The following is an 18,122-nucleotide window of genomic DNA, read 5'->3' on the forward strand; positions in this document are numbered from 1 at the left end:
TACAGAACAACTTAGACATCACTATCAGACCTGCCGACAAAGGCGGCAAGGTAGTTGTAATGGATACTATAGATTACATTACACGAATGGATTCCATGTTGAGTGATGGTTTCTATGAGAAGGTTACATCACAGTATGTAGGAGAGGTTATCAGACATGTACATGATGTTCTTAATGACATGTTTCAAGGAAAGTCGATAGACCAAGATCTATTTCAGTATCTTATGATTTACCACCCTATGATACCCACTATTCATGGTCTACCGAAGATACATAAAGATTCCACCAGACCACCCATGAGACCGATAGTGTCAGGTCGAGATTGGGTGACCGAACATCTATCGGTATATGTAGAGAAGCATCTTAGACCAGTGCTGAACTCTAACATAGCTGTTTTGAGAGACTCGAAACAATTTTTACTTGACCTATATGACTGTACGAAGGACATGAACATCAACTTTGACTTCCTATTTGTCACCTTCGATGTTCAATCCTTGTTTACAGTCATACCCAATAGCATGGGATTATTGTATGTTTCTGATTACTTGAGAGTGCACAGTGATTATACTTCTATACAGATTGATTTAATAACATACTTCTTAGAATTAATCTTGGAGAATAACCTATTTACATTCAATGAAGGTTTGTACAAACAGAAAGATGGCGTAGCTATGGGCACTCCTTGTGCCAATAGCTACGCCAATATGTATCTGGCCCATTGGGAAGAACAAGTTTTGTTTGAAGAGAATTTATTCAAACAACATGTGGTTTTCTATCGTCGTTTTGTTGACGATTTGTTTGTTCTTTGGAAAGGCACATTTGAACAACTAGAGACTTTCCTTAATATTATGAACAATTTGACTACCTGTCTGAAATTTTCTATGGAGTGTTCACAATATAAAATAAACTTTCTTGATATGTACATTGAGAGGATTGATGGTAACACCATCAATACAGGTGTCTATAGGAAGAGCTGTTACAGCAATAGCTTACTCAATAGAACCAGTATGCACCCTCCACATGTCTTCAGAAATATAATTAGAGGACAAGCTATTAGGGCATCAAGACTTAATCCAACTAGTTCTGGTTTTGAGACAGAACTCAATAGTTTGAGAGATAGATTGTGCTCCAGAGGTTATAGTGTGGATGAAGTTAACACACAGTTTAGTGATATGTTAGACCTGAGATCGAGCATAGGGGCGCCATATTTTGGACCAGTTGAGTCGACTTGCCTTTCCACTGACAGGATTAATGTCAGTCGAGGCTTGAAGTTCATGACGCATTATTCGTCTGACCACAATGAGTTGAGAGAGGTATTGGGTAAACATTGGGGTATACTATGTACGAATGATGATGTTAGAAACATTGTAGGGGACAAACCCAGTTTTTTATACAGAAATAAAAACAATTTGAAGAGGAGACTATGCTCTGTGTTTCATAGAGATAGGGATGCAATAGATGGCCACACCAGACCATGTGGACGGTGTAATTTTTGCAGTTACATCGATGACACACCAGGGTTTCATCACCCTGACAATGGGAAATATTTTCAGACATTGGTAACAGCGAATTGTATGACTTCACATGTTATTTATTTAGCCAGGTGCCAATTATGTCCTTGCTTCTATGTTGGTAAAACCAACCGCCCCCTAAGAGATCGGATGAGGGAGCATGTTTATCACATGAAGAAGGGCACCACCCAGAATGCTTTAGCTAAGCATGTCATTATGACGAACACACAACATAGGTTCTCTTTTAAAGTATTAGAGGTGATAATTCCGAATTCCAGAGGGGGTGACATTAGAACTTATACTGAAAGCAGAGAGACAGAATGGATAATAAAATTGAGAGCAGACCAAGGCTCTGGCTTAAATGAGAGAGCCTCAATCAGGCCTAAGTTAAGGCTAAGAAGGAATGTCAAGTAACATGTATAACAAGCATTCATACCTGTATATTCTCTTTTATAGATACAACTTGGATACTGGTATCTCTGAAAATTTAAGCACTATTTTACCCATATAGGTAGACAGTTATTTATAATGATGTTCATATTTATACACATAAGTGTACTTGATATTTTATTAAGCTTTGCTTTTACCAACACACAGTTTTATATATGTTTTAAGTATCATTGATTTTAGATATGTACATTGCAAATGAGAGCACTGTCTTTTTAACTACTAATTGTTTGTGAACAGCTAATTAATTCTCAGAGTATTTATAGATGTGTGTTTTACATTAGTTTGCCTGAGATCTGATGAAGCATTTTTGTGAAAGCGCTTATCTCTTATCTACATGTTCGTTACTAAAATAAAAGAGAATTGGTTCATTTATCATTGTCCGTTGGATTTTATGACTGAGATCTACATCATCTGCTAACGCTGTCGTTTTTGGGTTCCTGTCTTACTACTTAACTAGTGTTAGTTGCACCTGGAGAATTTCAGACGCATTGTGCTAGGCAACTAACCTGGTGGTGTGAATATCCCTGGTGAATATGGACACTCCTCCACCTTTAGTGTTTCAATCCTGGTTTGGTAGCCGAAAAGTGTGGTAAGAGTTGTAGCCTGGTATTGCAGTGGTGCTCTCTAAAGCTTTGAACCAGGTCTCAGTTACTGCACAGATATCAATGTTCACCATTTTTAGGAGTGCCTCGAGAGAGTGCATTTTGAGGTTTAGACTTCTAGCATTGAGTAGCATTACCTTCAGATTTTGCATGCTTGTACCTGTTACATTGGTGGTTTTGTCCTTTGAACTTTGCATAAAAAAGGCACTATAGAGGTGGCAAGAGCCTTAACCAGTAACCTGAATCCCAGGGGCGACAGGTGCAGACCATCTCTGGCAAAGCGTCGTGGTCTGTCGATCATGTCGTCCCAGGCAGATACTGGATCCCCTTTGAATGACGCCAGAAGCTTAGCCAATTGTTGAAGTCAATCATTTTGTCCTTATATTGTGGTATCATTCTGGGCAAAGGCAGGATGCTTCTGTCAGTAAGCCAGTTGGCAACCCATCGAAAGTGATGTAGGGGATTAATGCCCCAGCCTTGTGTTTATCTATGATTCTAGAGAGTGAGAGGATGGTGTCAAAAGGCCTTCGACGAGTCCAGATAGGCTGTGTGGACTGCCTTACCATCCACGGCTCGGGAGACTGATTTTGAAGAGTCAATAAGGTTCATAAGACAAGAAGCGGCCCTTCCACGGTAACCCAAACTGGGTGGAGGCTCCAGTGTTTTAAGATCAGAAGCAATGTCTTTGTTTATAAGATCTGGCGATAATACCTGGCTCCATGGCCTTTCAGTGATCAGGCTTGCTTTCAGACTGATGGGACGGTAGTTCCCGGATCCAAGTGGTGGATCCTCAATTGTGGAGGATAACTGTAGCTGTGCACCACTCAGCGGGGAACGAAGTTTTGAGTTGAGGAAGTATGATTAAACATGACACATAGGTGAGGTGCCAAAGTTAATTTTGTAGTTCATGTAGTACACAGCCCGGGATGTCATCTGGTCCCATGGATGCTGTATTCTTAGCTTTGAAGTGCGTTTTTTACCTGTGTGGCCATTATTACCATAATTTGGCAATCTTCCAGTATTGAGAGATGGGCCATTTAGGGGTGAGGGGTGAAGTTGGCGTCTGAATCGACATCTGCCAGGATATTGGTAATATCCTTGGGATCAACAGTATATTTAATGTCATTCTGCTGTATCTCCAGAGCAGATCTGAGCATTGTCATGGGCCTAGATTCTTGAACCATAGCGTTATATAGAATGACTTGTGAATTTGTCTTTATAATTGTAATTTTATTTTCGTAATCAGCTTTTGGAGGTGGATTTATGAGGATCTTAGCCAGCTTTTTACTGAGGCTGGTAAGAGAGTTTTTGCATCCTAGGATTTTCTCTTTTCTGCAACAGTTTTTCCTTTTGTTGCAAGTTTGTTTTATGGCAGGGGAATCCCACCAGATTGGCTTCCATTTTGGAGGAGAGCATCTTGGTTCTATTTGGGATGGCACGTATTCATGCATGAGTGGATGCTTGTACAAAAATGAAAGTGTAGTAGACTCAGCAGTCGAACTTTCAGTTCATGAAGTCTGTAACTTTTGACTTGAGTAGCATGAAGTTGACCTAGGAGAAGTTTTTTATGGCAGTTTCCTTACTGGGGGATGGGATGTGGATGTTAAGGGTGATTAGCGTATGGTCTGACCTGACCAACGAGGGGGTGATCATAGGTGTGGAGCATCGATTTCCCATGTTGGTAATGACCAGGTCTAGGATATTGGAGCCCCTGGTGGGACTATGGATTAGTTGATCCAGGGCATTGGAATTTATGAATTCAAAGATCCGTTGGGCAAAGGTGTTGGTGTATGAGTAGTTTTCCCAGTTAATGGCAGGATTATTGAAATCACCGAGTATTAGGGTGTTTGGCTGCATATTAATATTTTCCAATATGTTTAGAAAGGTGTATTTAGAATCTTGAGGCATGGTGGGGGATCTGCTAGCTACAATTTGGATTGCAGTCTTAACTAGTGTTAGTTGCACCTGGAGAATTTCAGACGCATTGTGCTAGGCAACTAACCTGGTGGTGTGAATATCCTTGGTGAATATGGACACTCCTCCACCTTTAGTGTTTCGATCCTGGTTTGGTAGCCGAAAAGTGTGGTAAGAGTTGTAGCCTGGTATTGCAGTGGTGCTCTCTGGAGCTTTGAATCAGGTCTCAGTTACTGCACAGATATCAATGTTCACCATTTTTAGGAGTGCCTCGAGAGACTGCATTTTGAGGTTTAGACTTCTAGCATTGAGTAGCATTACCTTTAGATTTTGCATGCTTGTACCTGTTACATTGGTGGTTTTGTCCTTTGAACTTTGCATAAAAAGGCACTATAGTGGTGGCAAGAGCCTTAACCAGTAACCTGAATCCCAGGGGTGACAGGTGCAGATCATCTCTGGCAAAGCATTGTGGTCTGTCGATCATGTCGTCCCAGGCAGACAGATACTGGATTCCCTTTGAATGACACCAGAAGCTTAGCCAATTGTTGAAGTCAATCATTTTGTCCTTATATTGTGGTATCATTCTGGGCAAAGGCAGGATGCTACTCAGGGCTAGGGTCATACCTGCCTGGGCCACATGATCCGAGAGCTCTTCCAAGTATCTTTTCATATAGTCTAGGGAGGTACATCTCAAGTTATTCACTCCAACATGTACAATGACAGAGTCATATTTGTACTTGTTGTGGAGTGACTTGAGTGCATGAGTTATATGGCGGATCCTGGCACCTGATAGGCAGCTCACTGTATTTTTCTCCTTGTTCAGCATGGTGAGTGGGAAATCAGTGTGCCTGACTATAGAGTCACCTATGACTAAAGTGTTAGGTATGTTGTCTTGCCTTAGGGGCTGTTGCTGGGTGGCACGCTGGTGTTGTGAGCTATGTGACACTTTGGTTGTGATTGGTGTTTGCGTTTCAGCTTCGGAAGTCCTTGTTGCTTGGGCAGGTTACAGTTAAGGGTCTCCGCATATGTGGATTTAGTGTTGCTATGTGTGGTGTTGGTGGTGTGAGTTTAGAAGTGCTATGTGTTGCTTGAGGTGTAGTGCGGGTGTTAACCTTCTCCTCTTGACTGTCTAGCACAATCTTAGGTGTAGAGAGCGTTGCTTCCAGTTTGGCTATGTAAATGCATGTCTCATAGGTTGTAATGTTGGGTAGTAGGAGGAGAGGGTTGTCTGTGTACATGAGGCAATTGCTGCATTGCCCCAGTATGCCCAGATTTACCAGGTGGACAGGAGAAATTAACGGAAGCTGACCCTTGGACATGCCTGGTTTGGTGCTTTTTTTTTTAGAGTACAGGAGCTGTTTTCCCCTTACCTTAGCAAGGTACTTTGCAATTATAGGCTGTTTAGTGCCTATGATTAATTTCTCCTTATTAATAAGGATAATTGAGTGCTTGTATCAGTTTAAGGCCTCCTAGTGCTTTCCAGCAGGTATTACAGCAAGTGCTAGTCACAGGGATGCTTAAAGATAAGATGAAAAAAAAATGGTTTATCCTAAATACTGCAGTGTGCACTAGAGAAGTTAGATGTGAAAGTAGGTAGCTTAAGTTTTACCTGTCTAAAAAGTTAAGTTTTAGTGGAGAGTCGCTATTTTTAAAACAGCAAGATAGATTGAAAGGGGGTGATCATTTTTGTATTCCAGTACTATGGAATACAGTAGAATGGCCAATAAATTTAAATAGTTGAAGGGGCGTGATTTCACACAATGATAATTTTGTGCTTACTCACACAAGCCAGTGATAGCAGAGAGGAAATTAGATATATGGTCACATTAACATAAGAGGCAGGCAGCTGGAAAGACAGTGGTATTGGGAAAAATTTCTGCCTGACTCACAAGAAACAGAGCTGTGGTGTCTTTTGAAGTTTTAATATGCAGTTAAAAGCAGAACACAAGCAAAACTCAAGGTAAAGAAAACAAATCACAGCACTCAAAATATAAAAAGGCAATAAACCAATACAACAAATAAAAAGCAAACCAACCTTTCCCTCACAACAAAGTGTAGCAGAGTCTGGGTGAGCCTTTCCAATAAAGCTCTGAAATGTTTTATTTTACCCCTTAAATAGAAGGTTTAGTTCCTAGCTCCACCCCCTCAGTTCACAAATGATTAACCTTAAGTGACCTCTTCTATCTTATGTATGAGCCCTTAATTGATCAGTTCTAATTTCTGCCTGACTCACAAGAAACAGAGCTGTGGTATAAAAAATAATCAGTCAGTAGATGGGTGGATAGTTAAAATATGCATAGGCTGAGCTACAAAGAGGATGATCCCATTCTAGTTGATAAAAATGCCTTCACATAACTTAGATGACGAATACTGGTCTGGATCCCATAAAACACATCTTTAGTCTAACATTTGTATGTGTAGTAAATAGTTTGTGTTATAAGAAGCATGGAGGTTATGAAGGCAACCAAACAGATGCCTGTGAGTTAATATAGCAGAATATTCTTATTGCTGCAGTGGATTCAGCATCAATAAGCTGATATATGCCATAACCATTTACATTCTATGGTGTGGCAAAGACAAACAGCAAAAAGTCCAAAACTGGATGTTTTCAACAGTGAGCTTTTAGGTAGAGAACCGTTTGTAATTTTTATAGAGTTAGATAAATTAATGAATGAATTAATGTGTGTGTGTGTGTGTGTGTGTGTGTGTGTGTGTGTGTGTGTGTGTGTGTGTGTGTGTGTGTGTGTGTGTATGCGTGTGTGTGTTTCTATTTAGTGCCATATACAAGTCTATATCAATTCACCAAAGTTTACTTACCTTGAACGGGTATTCATTGAACCGACATCATTGAATGGCCCTACAAATGTTCACATCAATGAACATTTTTCACATAGTACCAAATCACTTGGTCAGTATACCTACCTACAAACATGCCACATTGCATCAAACCCACCAAAGTGGGGGGCTATGCTCCCACACCACCCAATGTGGGGAGCTGGGCCCCCCACAGCCTCCCTACTTATATATACCAACTCGGAGATCACACTACAGTGGGAAAAAAAGGCAGATTTCTGTATGTCAGCCAAGTGACTTCCTTCCCTGGGAAAAATGTTCACTAATGTGAACGTTCAGTGAAGGGCCATCCCATGATGTTGATTTAATGAATAGCCATTCAAAGTAAGTAAACTTTGATGAAGTGATATAGACCCACCATATACAACAAGCAAAGTGGGATTGGGAGTGTGGCCTAATGATTAAGGTGTTTGCCTTACAAACACAAGGTGCAGGATTTGAGTCTCACAAGGGATAACTGACTAGGCTTAAAATGGCTCACAAGGGACATTAGCTTAGTACTGAACTATAAAAATGATAAAATAGTAGGTTTTTCATGTTTTAAATGAACAAAAAAAATCAGGTGCCAATTTTACAGTTTCAGAAATATATGTAAAATATTCTTTGTCTGGTTTAAATGTATGAGAGGGATGCCATATTGCCCAAATTCTAAGTTGGCAGTGCAGTAAACAATAACTGAATATACAGAAGTTAATTTATGTCTAAACTAACATGTCCATTATCTACAACATCACCTCTAATATCTCATGAAGAAGTACAGGGCAAATAATCTAAAAGAAGCAGGCAATGTAACATTCACATTTGAGTGTAGCTTTGAACATGCGTTAACTGTTTGGAGAATGAGCGATTTGAGATGGTAATAGGGGATTTCTGAGAACACTGTATATACAAAAGTCCCTAACATGTATTCTTTAATATGCTTGGGCAACCAGTCATGAAATTAAGGCTTTTCAGTGTTTCTTTATTAAGGTTTCTTTATTAAGGATACTTCTAAGAGTAATAGAATCAAGAAATCTGAAAGTAGAGGAAATTTAAAAGCTCTATATCATAAAGAGAAATTGTGGTTAAAAGTATATCGGGTATGATTAGTTAGTTCCATTTCATAAAAATTCTTTCATAAATATGAGATATTTTACCACTAATGTCTGTAAATCTGATAGATTTTTAAATTAATTAAGCTGCAGTTGGTCTTTAAGAATTGACAATAGCTTAGAATGGGTCTATGTCATTTCACTGAATGTTCATGTCATTGAATTCCAAATGATTCAACCCATTTGACAGAAAACTCGTTTGATAGGAAAACTACTTTGCTGCAACTATACCATAAAACTCCCCTTAGTTATACATACTAACTTCATGATCACATGCCCATGGAGATTAGAAAAAAAAACATCACACACTGAATCAGTGCTGGAGTACAAAGACAAATATTTATAGGTCTGGGGGCTTCAACATGGTGCTGACCATTGCAGTCCTTACATACTCTGAAAGAATCACTTCCATAATAACTCCTGTGATAAGAAACAGTGCCATCACTTTCAGTAATTTCCTACATTTTTTCTATGAAATGAGTTTTCAATTAAAATAGGATTGTCCATTTTGGAATATGCTTTAAAAGGTTTTTTGTCAATAGATTTGTCAAAGGAAAGTCCACTTTGGTATAATTTGCTGCCTTCAAGAATTTTTCAAACTGTTATATTAAGTAATGTCTCCTAAAGCAAAGTCAGAGATTTGGGGACCACCCTGTTTGGCCATTTCCTGCAATTCTCCCTATAACTTTTATCATGTCATAAAAAAATATTTATGACAGAATTGATTGTGGTACTATCTGCTCACAATAAGTATCACTTACTAGACAAAAGACATTTGAGAAATATTGTTCTTTCCAATTTAATATCTTATTGAAGAGAGAAAATGATTTTATTTTCTTAAGCTTTCTATAGTTTGTGTCTCATTATTCACAATCTCATTTAAGACAAAGAAGAGTGTGGTTATACTATATTTGATTAACGTGATATCCATGTACATAATTATTTTATTAGTCATTCACTTTACCATGATGTATACTTTTCTATGAAAGAGATGTGTTAAAAGAAACACAAATGATTTATTTATGTTTTTAATTAGAAGTGTTATTGAAGGAAGACATTCCTTGAAGGAAAGCAAGAAGTAATGTAGATGACTTTGCAAAGTGTTTTAGATGTAGCTGGAAATATGTTAACTGGTATAAAATTATTATTTGTGCTAATGTCAGAAATGGAAGATGGGGAGATTCAATAAATCCTACATGATCATTTTGACCATGTGCTCATTGCAGAGGGATGCACACACAGCCAAAAAGTGTTTTGGTACTTGCATATTATCGCGACCACATTTCCAACAGGAGAAATTACTCTTTTCCTCCCACTTTATCAAGCCACACAGCCATTTCTCCTGTTCGAAAAATGATAGCGATAATAAGTAAGTACCATTTATAGAGGGCAATTTATGATGAGTTCCCCATAGTTGCCCTTTGTGCCCTCCCCATTATTTTGAGTGTTGCCAGATTTCTTGCTCTTATAGGTTGAGCAGAATGGCAACAGTTGATGTGACATGAACCGTAGTTATATCACTTATTGGGGGTGTGTGGGTGTGACGTCCCTTTAACTACTACCTCTTTGGAGAGGGGGTGGTAAGTTTTTATGGGAAAAAAATCCTGAAACGTTAATTTGCTGCTACTCGTTGCAATGGAATTAACATGAATATGTTGTAATAGTAGTAGATCCACATACTAGTGTTTTCTTGCTGCTGTCTGCCTCCATGACATAATGCAAATCACTGTGCAGCCATTACATTGCTAACATTTTTTCATATGTACCTTAAAGTGTTTTCACAATGCAGAGTCATTACATATTAATAGCAGTAATAGCAAGTGAAAGTTTGACTGACAAGCAGATCAAGAAAACTACCACGTTCAGGCTATGCCCGCCACTCAACTTGTTACCAATCACTGCTTCGACTGAAAGCTAGACAGTAGCATAACTGGCAGTCATGTATAATTTTACAGAAAGTCCGCAATTTTTGTCTCGTATTTTTGCTCTGTGCCTCACAGAGATGTTTTCTGATAACTTACTGAAAAATGTCGTGAGCCAATAATGACCGACATTACAGTTTCATACTACTTATTGTTCAGAAAGCACAAGTCGATATAAGACTACTTCTATTAACTTTTTACTGATTTACAGTAATATGTGTCATACACAATGTGACAGAGTAATAATTCCTAGTTCACACACCCCTTTTCAGGTTAATATAAATATTTGCAGCAAAACATAATGAATTATCGGAGCCTGGAAATCTGGTTGTGATAATACGTAAGTACCAGAGTTTTAGACTCAGTAAACTCTAGAAAGTGGCGCACACTCACATGCAAACACAGAAACTTCAGTGGCATTCATCTTACAGCATAAGTAGCTGAATTGTATGCTAAAGAAGCAAATTAACATGGTGGAGCAATTCAACAAGCTGTAAAGCAGCCGTGTAGACTCCATGCTTGTGTTGGCCATGTATTCGAAAGTTTTCTGAATACAGCCACAGAAAGGAGTCTAAACGGAAACAAGAGCAAGTCAAAGTCCATTCATTCATACAGAACAGACAGTAACATGTAACTCCACTCACATATGGTGGATGCTAGAAAATCAGATTAACAATACAAGCAATTTCTTTTAAAGTGCCATGAACAATGTACTTGTAACTAAAGTAGTCAGCAAAATGTGTATACCCCATGAAACATACTATTCAAAACCTGCATTCCTCTGTGCAGATATATAACGCACTAATACCCTTCCTTGAATGTACAACATTGGGCAGTTTCCCTGCCTACATGGATTCAGGGTTGTCAGAACAATGAAGATGCAAATGAGGTCAAAACTCACTAGAATTACTGAATCCCCAAAATTGTAACTCTGTTGGGATGTTCATTTTGTATAGGCACTTCCACACTGTTCATGCTGAATCCATGACAACAGCGAATGATGACATCAAGTGAGTGTCTCAAGTTATACTTACAGAGATCTACATGTACGTCTGTGAAGTGCAAACTTGCATGTAAGCAGTGCACAATTCACAAGTTCTGTTTCATCCTCTTTATTGTTTGTTAAAATGTACTCCTTCTGTCCACTAAATTCAAATTTATTTTTTGAATTTTTGTACTGGTTTGTGTGGTTGAGACGTTTAGGTCAACCACAGGAGATGGAGGAAAGAATAACAGGTTTCTCGGTGCTTGTCACATAACTATTCCTGCTGCAGCATGTGTATGTGTAGGGCTAGAGTATACAGGGTCCTGGGTTCTAGTACAGGGACTGCAACCTTTCCTCCACTTTTTGAGCCACATATTTGTGTGATATCACAGGGATGAAGAAAAGTAATAACAACAACACCTATGTTTACCTTATTTCAGAGTCGGTACATGCACTGGTACTTAGGGTTACGTTGCACACTAATGAGCACCAACAGACTTGCTATATTCACTAAAGCAGCAGATTTTTTTCATAGCTGCTAATTACAGCCTAAGCAGGTGAGTTTTAGTACTGTGGAACTATTCAACAAGCTGTAAAGCATCCATGTAGCCTAGAATATGTTTCTTCCTTCATCCATCAATACCATGGGAGTACAGACAAGGAAATTCTAGGCCTGAAATAAAATTGTGTCAGTTGCTGCATTTGCAAGGTCAGTCCTGAGCTTAGACTGTATTCTTTAATAATATTATGGCATATCATTGTATTTCTTAACTTGGTGCAGTAATGAAGTAAATAGTGGTGGATTTGTACATAAAGTATCTTAACGTGGCAGCAGACACTATTTTACTTATATGTTTCCATTACTATGTTTTTTTTTTGCTTATTCTTCTAATTTTTAAATGAACTTTTAGCGTGATGTGCTGCATAGTGCACACAGTGGAAGCCGTGAATGGCTGTGTTTATCTGGTTTGCCTGAAATGCAGAGGACCGCCTAGGAAGCAAACAGCCAAAAATAGAAACTAGATAAATTCAATTAATGCCCTTGGCTATTGTGAAAACCCAGCATGGAGTACAGATGGTACTGGGTTCTAGTACAGAGTGTGCAGCCTTTGTTTTACTGCTGTGACATTGCAGTGTACAGCAATGAAGCGTAACATAGACAACAGTTTCTTCAACATTCCTGTGGCAACAGGTTTAAGTGTAGGACTGCTATACACATGGTCCTGGGTTTGAATACAGCATATTCCATATAGTATTATTTTTACTGATAGAGTAATCTATATATTATTACATTTATGGCCACAATGTATAACTGCTGTTATACTGTGTACTATAGTCCTGTAAGTGTATTCCTGATATCTGGACTGGCACAGCTTTAACTTTTGGGAAAAACACATACACAACTACCTATACATGCCAATGCTTACCACTGTTGGATTCTGCTTGGCAGACTTTAACAATGTGGCTCTCAATTGTGCACTGCTTACCTACAGAGAAACAGGTGTAACTCACATGCCTGTGTACTTTGTCAACTATCGCACAAATCCACTGCTCACTGCACTATGGAACTGTATATATCCTGCTTTCTTATTGGTGTTTATTGTCCATCTCCTATGTATGACATAAAAGTACATGTGGATACATTGCATAATGAAGACACATTCTAAGTATACATCATATATTCACAATACAGACATGTGTTGTCCACCCCCAACCCCAAGCAGTACAAACCTGGGGTCTCGTTTTTTTTTTTTTTTTTTTACACATATATATCAATCACACTACAAAGTGTAATATATAATGTTGTGTGCTGCCTCATGTGAAGGGCCAGTTGGTGGTGCTGACAACCTTGAGCTGCTAAACTCAAACATCCAACTATGCTCAATAAGGATTATTGTGTTTTTGCACAGCTAGGCTTCAACACATCCTAGTGCTTTTAGGCTACCAGCCTCATATGAACCTAGGAATATATGTACCTGCTGATGACTTCTACTGTAAGTTCTCCTGCATCCATGCAAAAATCAGACTGGTGCCATGGCGCTTCCATAAAGTACTGAACTCAGTAGTCTGTATGCTTAGGTAGGGGTTCTGTTCTGACTGCAGTCAGTGTGTGTGTGTGTGTGTGTGTGTGTGTGTGTGTGTGTGTGTGTGTGTGTGTGTGTGTGTGTGTGTTTATCCAGAAGAGCAAGTGTGTATGCTGCAGTTACTGCCAAATCCCATAAACTTGACAGTATTTTCATACTTGCACCTTCTTGCAGATCCATTTCAGGCAGGCCTCCCACCGTCTTCTCTCCAACATGCACTGCTGATGTCATCCACTATAAGCCTGCAGCCATGTAAATGTGAGACTTGTGCTGTGGTGCTCACTTACGGTACTGTGTTGTGTAGTCTGTGCACTTAGAAAGGAAGGGGTTCTGTTCTCACTGCAGTCAACTTTGTGTGTCTGTGCGTGCGTCTCTATTTAACAGAGTAGACATGCTATCCTACAGTTACATCTCCAAAGGCATGGCTTTCCAGTTTTTTGATACTTGAACCTACCTATAGATCCATTTCAGGAAGACCTCCCATCCAGTTGTCTAAGTTACACTTAAATAGGGTCATTGAGGAGTTCTGGTTTACGTGAATTGGGAGTTTCTTCCATTGAAGTGGCAATCTCTGGGTGACATATGTGTCTCTCCAGCATGTCCTGTTAATGTCACAGTCTAGGTTAAGATCCCTAGAGCAAGTGAATCTTGTCCCACGTGACTTGCAGATGTGCAGCATTTCCATTAGGACAGGGTTTGAGGCTGCTCTGTAGGCCAGGCACAAGTCTCCTCACAGCAGCCTCTAAAATACAGAGTACATTGACAGGGCCTTCAATCTGTCCATGGAGGTCATGTGTTGAATGCCCTTAATTTTTCTGTTGAGAAATCTCTGAGGTCTCTCCAGCTGCTGCAGGTGTCTGGTCAGGTACATACAGGAAGGAGCGCTGTACTCTTTTAGTGACCTGATGAGAGATGATTACAGGGGAGTTATATCCTTAGCTCTGGATGCAATGCCCTTTCTTATGAGATGTGCAACACAGAAGGCATCTTTACCACTGTGAGCACATAGAGATTGAAACTAAAGTTGCTATCAACCTGTGTTTCCAAATCTCTCACCACAGTGTTTGAGCTAAGAAGGGTACTGTTAATGTTGTAATTTGCAGAGACTTTGCTTTGCTGAAAGGGATGACAGCACACTTTTTGCATTTAGTTTAAGTATATGGTTTTGGGACCAATAATTTGTCTGTGTAAGCCTTTTTTAGTATGTCAACATCATTGGGGGATCTCAATAATTGCATCTAGTTTGCAGTCACTGGTGAACTTGGGAAGCCCCAAGCCATCTAGTTTCATCTGGACATCTGGGAAATAGATTCCAAATAGTAGGGGGCCCAGCACAGATCCTTGTGGTACACCAGTGGTTATCGGGCTGCTGGTAGAGGTGGAATCCCCAACTTTGACTGTATGCATTTTGTCGGTGAGCCAGTTGTCTACCTATCTAGTGACATATGGATTAATTCCCAGATGGGTGAGTTTCTCAATGATGCCTAAGTGGGGGATAGTGTCAAAAGTAAGGAGAAGGTCACAGTAAGCTGCCTGTCTACGCCAGAACTGGCCACATAACGCAAGCACTCAGGTCTCTCAACAGCAAGTACAAATATGACTCAGTCATTGTCCACGCTGGTGTAAGCGACCTGTGGACTACATGAAAAGAGACATTGAGGAGCTCTCTGACTATGTAGCCCAGGCAGGTATGACCCTGACCTTGAGCAGTATCCTACCTTCACCAAGAGTGATGCCACAATACAGAGATAAGATGATCAGCTTTAACAATTGGCTTAAACACTGGTGTCATTCAAAGGGGATCCAGTATCTGTCTGCCTGGGATGACATGCTGGACAAGCCACGCTGCTTCGCAAGGGACGGCTTGCACCTGTCACCCTGGATTCCGGATATTGGCAAAGGCTCTTGCCACCCCATAGTGCCTTTTTAGGCAAGGCTCAAATTCTAAACCTACCACCCTAGAACACAAAGGAAAAAACTAAGGGTAATGCTGCTCAATGCCAGAAGTCTCAATCTCAAAATGCGAGGCCCTTCTCAGTATGGAGAACATCGATGTCTGTGCTGTGACAGAAACCTGGTTCAAGGCTCCTGAGAGCACCCCAGCTATCAGGTTTTACCTCATATCATGCCCGCCCCAAAATCCGGACAATACCAAGAAAGGAGGGGGTATCCATATTCATTAAGGACACCCACACCTCAAGACTGGTGGCAACGACGATCCATCGGAGACCATCCAGGTGCAATTAACCATAGGCAAGACTGCTCTGCAAATTGTAGCATGTTACAGGCCACCCTCACAAACTCAGGAACCTCACATGGCCTTCCTGAAAACACTAGAGGGATAAATGTATCACCAAACACCATCATACTAGGTGACTTCAATTACCCTAATATAGACTGGGAACACTACTCAAGCCCAAACACCCTAGCCCAAAAGTTCCTGGAATTCATAAACTCAAATGCCATGGAACAACTAGTCACCATCCCCACAAGAGGAGATAACATACTTGATCTCATCATCACGAACATGGGTGCACAATGTTCAACACGGAAAGTATAACCCTCACTGGTGAGGTCAGATCAAAAACTAATCTCGCTGGAGGTCCTCATCCCACCCCCACCTGAAATAAAAAGACCACAGTAAAGAACTTCAAAAGCCGACTTCACACTTCTAAAGACTAGTGTGGTCTCCTTTAAGGCCCCGAGCTGGTGGAAAACAGTACTCAAGCCGCTGAATCACTTACAGACGCCTTCTACCAGCACCTGCAGGACTGCATGGATAAGGCAATCCCAAACAAAACAAAGACTCTTAGTACCAAAGGCAAGCGTCCAGTCTGGTGGACCCCAGCCATAAACAAACTCTACAATAAAAGGAGGAAGCTACTACAAGATACAGCAAAATCCTTAAAAGGTAAGACACCCTTGATCACTATAAGTAAAAACTAAGAGCTCTCATAAAATCATCCAAAGCAAATTTCGAGAGAAAAATAGCTAAAGACTCAAAAGACAATCATAAGGCCTTCTTTAGCTATGTTAGACACCTAGGAGGAAACTCCCAGATATGCTCAGAACTAGTTCAAAATGATGTGAAGATTACTGATCCTACAGACATTGCCAACATACTGGCTGACAGGTTCAGTGCAAACTTCTCCCAAAAAGGAGAGATATCTATACCAAACGATTGCAGCCCCCAAACATCTCCAGCGCCCAAGTGAGAACTGCTCTCTCCAAAGCAAAAACACAGCATCCATGGGACCTGATGGTGTCCCCGGCTGTGCTCCACGAACTCAATGAGGAATTAAACCCACAGCTAGGACAGCTGTTTAATCAAAGTCTTACCTCTGGATACGCCAGGAGTGGCGCACTGCAACTGTGGTCCCACTTCACAAAGGCGGTGCCTCCACCGACCCTGGAAATTACCGCCCATTAGCCTGACAAGCCTTATCTGCAAAGCCATGGAGAGGATCATAATGGACCTCATAAATAAAGACATAGGGAATTTGCAGACTTTGGATCCAACCCAGTTTGGCTTTGTCAAAGGCAGATCATGCCTTTTAAACTTGGTTGACTTCTTGAAACAGTCACCAAAGCCATTGGCGAGGGAAAGGCAGTCCATACAGCCTACCTCGATCTGGCTAAGGCCTTCGATACAATACCCCACTGGTATCATTGAAAACTCATCAGCTTAAATGTTAACCCATACATCACAAGATGGGTTGCAAACTGGCTGAGTGACAGAACCCACAGGGTCAGAGTTGCTGGCGCCATGTCAGACTCAAAACCTGTCACAAGTGGTGTCCCACAGGGCTCAGTCCTGGGCCCACTCTTGTTTGGCATCTACTTTTCCAAGTACAAGCAAACACAGGAGGGTTATGGCTGACAAAGTTTGCAGATGACTGCAAACTGGGCCATAGTAGAAAACACATCTGACACAGATATCCTTCAGAAGGGTCTCACAGAAACGGATAACTGGTGCCAGAGCCACGGCCTGAAGTTAAATGCCAAAAATGCATAGTCATACCCTTGGGAAAAACAAGGTTACCCCTAGCTACCAAATAGGTGGCAATCCACTGAGCACAGAAGAAGTTATCAGGGACCTGGGGACCCAGGTTGATAGTAGTCTGTCATTCGACACCCATGTAGCTAAAGTAGTTAGGAAGACTTTCTACATTGCCCACCTTATCATGAAGGGATTCTCATCTAGATCAAGGGAGGTCATAGTCTCCCTTTACTCATCACTCATCAGACCAATGATTGAGTACAATGCCCCATTTGGGATGTATCTGACCCGACACCTGCAGCAGCTGGAGAGGCCAAAAGTTCCTCACCAAAAGGATAAAGGGTCTCAAAATCTGTCCTATGCTGCCCGACTGAAAGAACTCCAGCTCTATTCAGTCGCTCCGCTTGCTCAGAGGTGACCTTTGCCTAACATACAAGGCCATGTCAAACCCAGATTTGATGAATATGCTTCACCTCAAAAATCTAGATCCATCAGAGCCACAAGGGCGGAGACTTAAACCGACACGGCTATTAATAGGACGTGCTGGAGGGATAGATTCATTACCCAAAGACTCCCTATGCTGTGGAACAAAATCCCGGTACATGTGAGGCAGAGCACCTCGCTGGCCTTGTTCAAGAGAAATCTTGACCAATGGATGGGAGATCGCAGATATGCCCCAGGGATTACCTCAGTGTCACTGCTCGACAGAG

The sequence above is a fragment of the Protopterus annectens genome, chromosome 5.part1, assembly GCF_019279795.1.
Source record: "Protopterus annectens isolate FY-2018-M chromosome 5.part1, PAN1.0, whole genome shotgun sequence".
NCBI classification, from domain to species: Eukaryota; Metazoa; Chordata; order Ceratodontiformes; family Protopteridae; genus Protopterus; species Protopterus annectens.